At 46.6% G+C, this 6438-nt stretch overlaps 1 long non-coding RNA gene across 1 annotated transcript; it reads right to left on the bottom strand.

The window, feature by feature from the left end:
• Positions 1-773: 773 nt before the first annotated feature.
• On the bottom strand, positions 774-5813 carry LOC138919585 (uncharacterized). The gene is made up of 2 exons (XR_011429874.1): positions 5011-5813; positions 774-2862 (listed from the first exon to the last, which is right to left on the bottom strand). It is a non-coding gene; the product is annotated as an uncharacterized lncRNA (long non-coding RNA).
• Positions 5814-6438: the final 625 nt, after the last annotated feature.

Below are 6438 nucleotides of genomic sequence, written 5' to 3' on the forward strand. Positions count from 1 at the left end.
TTAGGAGAATGTAAGCAAAGATTTCTTAGGTAGTACAGAAAAAGCACCAACCATAAAACAAAACAAAATAAAACAAAAAACTCTTATACAATTGACTTCATTAAAATAAAATATCTGCTTATTAAAAGATGCCATTAAGAACATGAAAAGGCAAGCTACAGACTAGGAGAAAATATTTATAGTATCCATATCTAAAATATGTAAAGAACTCCTAAAAATCAACAAAAAAATAGAAATAACCCAATTTTTTAAATGTACAAAAGATCTAGATTCTTTATAAAACAAGGCATGCAAATGGCCAATCAGTACATGAAAAGATACCCAGTATCATAAGTTATTAGGGAAATGCCATTTAAAACTACAGTGAGATTTTTTTTCTTATTTTTTTTTTGCTGAGGAATATTCACCTTGAGCTTACATCTGTGCCAATCTTCCTCTATTTTGCATGTGGGTTGCCACCACAACATGGCCACCAATGAGCTGTGTAGGTTAGCACCTGGGAACCAAACCCAGGCCACTGAAGTGTAGCACGCCAAACTTAACCACTAGGCCATAGGGCTGGCCCCAACAATGGGAAGTTCTTACACACCTGCAAGAATAGAGTGGTTGTACATCCCTGGTGGCAGTGTACAACAGCACAGACTGTTTGGAAAGCAGTTTCCCTGTTTCTTATAAAATTAAACATAAACTTCCCAATGACTCAGCAATTCCACTCCTGGGTGTTTTCCCAAAAGAAATGAAAATGTATGTCCACATAAAGATTTATGCACAAATTGTCATAGAGGCTTTATTCATAATAGTCAAAAAGTGGAGCCAACCCAGCTGTTCATCAACTGATGAGTGGATAAAGTATACTCACTCATTCTATGCAATACTGCTCAGCAACAAAAGGAATGAACCACATGGATGACTCTTGAAAACTTCCTGTTGAGTAAAGGAAGCCAGACATTAAAGACTACACACCGTAGGATTCCACTTCAACAACAGGCAAAACTAATGCAGGTGTAGAAATCTCAACAGGCACATGAGGAAACTTTTTGGGGAGATGAAATCCATATCTTGATTGAGCTGGTGGTTATACTTATCTATACATTTATCAAGATTGCATCAAACTGTGCAGTTAAGACTGGTGTATTTAATGAAAGGAAATTATACCTATAACACCACTTGACGTGTAGAATAATCCTAAATATTTTTCAGGGATCATCGTTACCTAAGAAAATATATTAAGCACATTAGAATAGGTCCCTTCTGGGGGAGGGAAGACATACAAAATATATTATAAATATAATACAACACAATAAAAACTCAGGGACTCGTGAAGATGGTATGCTATGAAATGAGGAGAATGACTACACAGAAAATTTGTACCCGAGATGAGAAAAGAAGGAGGACAGGTAGGAGGAGGAAAGCAAGGAAGTTAGGAAGGCATCTAGGGAAGAAAGCAATAGAAAGGTGAGAGAGAGGGGAAGGAAGAAGGAACTGAATCCAATCCTCTATTCCTGTTCTGTCCATTGTCTTCTCCCTGTAATCAGATCATAAGCCTTGGGAGGCGGCACTTTCTATAAGTCTTTGCACCTGTCAATGTCGGGATGCGCTGCCTGGCTCTGGCTGGTTAACAGGCAGCCAGAGACGGGATATCAAACACCAGGTGTGCATTTTGCAGCACAGACGCCCTTTTATTGGCATTCAAGAGCTGAAAACCCTGGTAGCATTTTATTAGAAGCAGTTTTAAGTCAGGGGCCTCTGTGATTTCATGAACCAGGGCGCCCCAGGTGACTCTTTCATTATCGGGAGGGGCCTCCAGGAGGCTCAGTCTGACTCACTACAGGTACATGGGTGTGGATTTTAAACACTCCCAGTGTGCACACTTGTTCCCCAGGACCCATGACACAGAGCCGCCACTTGCCCCTCGCCTTCCCTGGCTCACCCTCGGGCCTGCTGGAGCCCCTGCTGGACGCCTCGCTGGGGCAGCCACGGTTGCCCTCAATTCTGGCAGCTCTGTGCTCCCATTCTGGACCCGTGAGTTAGCTCCTCTCAGCCCTGCTTCAGCCCAGTTCAGCTCCATATCATTTAGTGAGCGCCTTCCTCATGTCAGCCCTGGGCTCGGTGCTGGGTGGAGGTCCCAGGAAGACTGAGTCATGGCCTTGCTCTCAAGGAGCTGGGGGTCAGAGTGGAAGACAGAAACAGAGAGAATTTCAAAATGAGGTGGCAAATGCTAAGAGAGCCACTGGGGCCGGAATGAGGCACTGGGCCCAGCCTGTGGTTTTAGGGAAGACTTCTCAGAGCTGATACCTAAGCAGAATCTTGAAGCTCATACACTTTCCTCCTGCTTTAGCGCAGCTCTGAGCTCAGCTGCTCTTCCTCCCTAGACATTCCCAGGCCCGCAGGGGTCAGCCGTGCTCCTGGCAGCCACCCTGCACATGCTTCACAAGGACTTTACTGATGGGGGAGAGCGTTGCCCCCAAGACGCTCCAGACCTCACATGGCCTACCACGAGCCACAGAAGACAGGGTGCAAGTCATAGTCCCACTTCTCACTTGCTGGGTGACTTGTGGCAATTTACTTGACGTCCCTCAGCAGGAATTTCCCCACGTCTAAAATGGGGTCAGTAACACCCTCCTAAGAAGACGGTCATGAGGATTAAGGAGGTCGTGTTTTCACCATCAGCCCCAAGGGTGGCACAAGGCGTATAGGAAACACCATCTTCCTCATCTTCGGTGGGTGAAGCAGGGGTTTTCAAACTGTGTTCCGCAGAAACCTCCAGTTGCAGTGGCCTGCTTGCTGGCAATCACTGGGTATTTACAAGGGGAAGTCGGCTTCCACATTTTTGTGAAAGTGGCACTGTCATCTTTTAAGGACCTGTGGAGACATTATTTATGAACCCAATTTCTCTTTTCAGTCTATCTGTAAATTACATTCTTATCATCATCCCATAGAGGTAAATTTATTCCCAAACGTAACCACAGATTACCAGAAATTAGAAAGTGTAATGGATAGGGAATTCATTACATTTGTTTTACAATGACCCAGATACATGAAGAAAGAGAGAAGAAGGAGAAGGAGGGAAAGGAAGGGGAAAGGAAGAGAAGGAGAGACAGAGAGAGATTGAGAGAGAAATGATACACATCTCCCAAAATTTATCTCAGCTCCTCACTACCTTAATACTTGTTCATCAAGCCCAACTTAACATTTCTCAATTCAAATGCTTTCCAAAATCCTGGTTCTATGATTCCAAAGTATAAAGACACTGTAGGTATTCTACTCTAGGTTATTCATAGAAAATCAATTCACTGAAAGTCAATTCAGCAAAGGATAATTTCCATAATGACCAATTAGTCAAATTTCCCAACTTATGTAATACAAGTTCTTTTCGACTGCTATGAAGCTACAGCAGTTCATTACGGGTGCTTTGGCCCAAGAGCGCCATGGGGAGTCAGGATACCTGGGATCTGGGGCCCTCAAATTCTCCTTTGCTCCTCAGTCTCCCTTTTGTCTGCTCTCCTACCTTCTCCTCTGTCTTTCTATATAACCACTTACCCCAAAAGGTAACAGCTTACAATAACAATAGCCATTTATTATCTCACACTGTCCCTGTGGGGCAGGAACTCAGGGTGGATTAGCTGGGTGATTTTGGCTTGGGGTTTCTTTGAAGGTTATAGACAAGATAACTTGTCATCTGAGGACTGGAGCTGGGGTATCTACTTCCCAGACGGCTCACCTAGGGGAAGCGCCTGATACTTAGCTTTTTGACTGTAGCCTAAGTGCCTGACATCAAGCTTTTGGTTGCCGAGGCATTCATTTTAGAGATCCTCCTTGAATAAGCACATTGCCAAGCACATGACTAGATAAAGAGCCAGGCCACCCACCCATGAAGTTCCCCCTTTAGACAGCCCTGAGTAACAGAGATAACTGACCGCTCGAGTGATCTGGCTTTTCCCTTCCTGTGCTTTAATCCTGCTCTCATGTTTTAAATTCACCCATAAAGAATGAACCTGTGAAACCCCAAGCTCCCCACTCTTGACTCCAATAAAGGCAGAAGCCCAGGTCTGTGCTGTCTGTCCCCACAACTTTGCTGTGTGACCCAGGCATGCCACGCACCCACCAGGACCTGTGAGCAGTAAGCCTTGTTTTTCCAAAGTTCCCTGAAGGTTGTTGCTGAAGTGTCTCTTGCAATCATAAGAACCACAAGGATCAGGCCAGCCACAACACTGCCTCCAGTTGGGGAAACTCTGGGGGGTTCCCTAAAGTAGTGTGGGCCCAGGGGGGTGGCCCAGGCCTTTCTAGCTGATAGCACCACTATCAATAGGCTGAGATCCGACCCAAATCTTCACTCAGATGGCTGTAGGCAGGAGGCCTCAGTTCTCGCCATGTGCACCTCTCCCCAGGGCCATTCAGGTGTCCCATAACATGGCATCTGGCTGTTCTAGAGCGAGTGATCCAAGAGAGAGCAGGTAGAAACTGCAGTGTCATTGCTGCAACATCTTCTTGGGGACACAGGCCATCTGTATCCAACGTGAGAGAGGACAACACGGGGCAGAGGTGACATTGGAGGTGGAACTCGCTGGAGGCTGGCTCGCACAGGCACAGTCTCCCCCTCCCTCGGATCTTCAGCCATAGCCTCGCTGCCCTCTCTCTGACCTCTCTCTGCCTCTCAGTCTCTCTGTTCTCAGACCCTCTCCTGTCTGTGGGATCAGCAGCCTGGCTGTGTCTTGCACTATTCTCCTCTCCATCTCCCTGCTCCTGGCCCCCTTTCCCTGAGCTCCAGGCCTCCTTCCAGCTGCACACCCTCCAGCCACAGCAGTGCAGAGCTGAGGCAGCAAACGGACAATCCTTGAAATAAGACCGAGTCAACTAAACCTATTAGAAATTGCCAAATCTATTGAAGACATTCCAAATTTATTGCTAGAAATTTTATAAAAAGCTAAAATTTTTTTATAGGTTAGTAACTTCAGTAAAATTGGCAAAAGAGTCCTTAAAATGCTAAAATATCAGCAAAACAGAAAATACCTTCACGAAGGATCAGCGAGAAATCAGTAAACCCTGAGGGCTTCCCAGGCGAAGCTCTGAAGTGTTGGCCATATGCAGAGAGGAACTAAAGTCTACTGATCGTCATCAGACTGCTCCTCAAACCGAGCTTGTTGTAAGCAGGTAAACCAGGCAGTGGTCATTCCAAGAATCTGTCCTTTTACAAATTGGCTTCCAGAGAAAGCTGCAGAGTCCTCCCTTTTTGGCTGTAGAAATCTATGTCAGCTTCCAGGTGTCTTTCTGGTTTAGCACCTTGAACACACCATCTCCCTAGTCAGGGGCATCAGCTTCTGACCGCTCTGCAGAGCCCCCCAGCATTCAAATATGCTGCAGCCCAGCCCCTCAGAGCTTGGTCTTGGTCATTTTTAGCCACCAGATAAAGCAGTCTTGCACTAATGGGTTCCACTGATAATTTCAAAGCAGCTTAATTCTCACAGCAACCCTATTACATAGGCGTTATCATTCTTCACACAGATGTCACAAGAGGCTGAGTGACTTGTCATACAAGGTCACACCAGAAGCAGATGAGTGAATATTCAAACCTTGGTCTATCTATGCAAGATCAAATCTTCCATCGGGACCTTGCCTCCACTTTTGACTGTAGATGGGAGGATTGCTTCCTTCTCGATGTCTTCAGTCACCGTCCTGTATTTCAGTCATGGGATTCTGGGTACTGGAGCCCCAGGGAGGGGCTGTGTGACTTGTAATGAGAACGCTGGGTCGGCTGGGAGTGGTGGGTTTGCCTTTGAGGGGAGACCTCCTCCTTAACGTTTTCCTAACTGTGTGCATTGTGGCTGCTAGTCCCCAGGCCTGTCACCTGCTGACAAGAAGAGGTGACTAAGTATACAGTGGACGTCAGGGGCCACCCACTCGCCCAGTGAGACACAAGCAGCCTGTTCTTCCCACCTGCTTCGGAGGATTCTCCTCAGGGCCAGCAGAGCCCAGGACTCACCACTGACATTGCAAGTGCTCATGGCTGATTAATCACAGCAGCTGCTCTCAGAGAAGAGGAGAATGAGTCATCATTTTAAAGGAACTTTCAAGCCACCAGAGAGAAAAAGGGAAAAAATCCTGTCCATCTCTCTTGCCCCGCTTCCTTCTACTTCTCTCTTCCTCCTTCCCCTTCTTTATAGCTTTCTCCCTCTGTCGCCCGAGCATTCCAGCTCCCTGTCTCTCTCTGGGCCTCTCTCTTTCTCTGTTTCTCTTGTGTCTCTGTCCCTCTCATCTAGGTTTTCCTTTGAGGTCAGGGACTAGCCCAGCTCTCCCATTGGGTCCTTGAGGCATTGCCTGGCATCAAGGGAGCCCAACAGACAGTACCTGAGAAAAGGGGAACTCACAGGGTGACAGCAAAGGGCACAGTATGGTTCTTAGGGGGCCACATCTGCCTCACTCATCAACAGAATTGGGCGA

Source organism: Equus caballus, chromosome 20, assembly GCF_041296265.1.
Source record: "Equus caballus isolate H_3958 breed thoroughbred chromosome 20, TB-T2T, whole genome shotgun sequence".
Classification (NCBI taxonomy): Eukaryota; Metazoa; Chordata; class Mammalia; order Perissodactyla; family Equidae; genus Equus; species Equus caballus.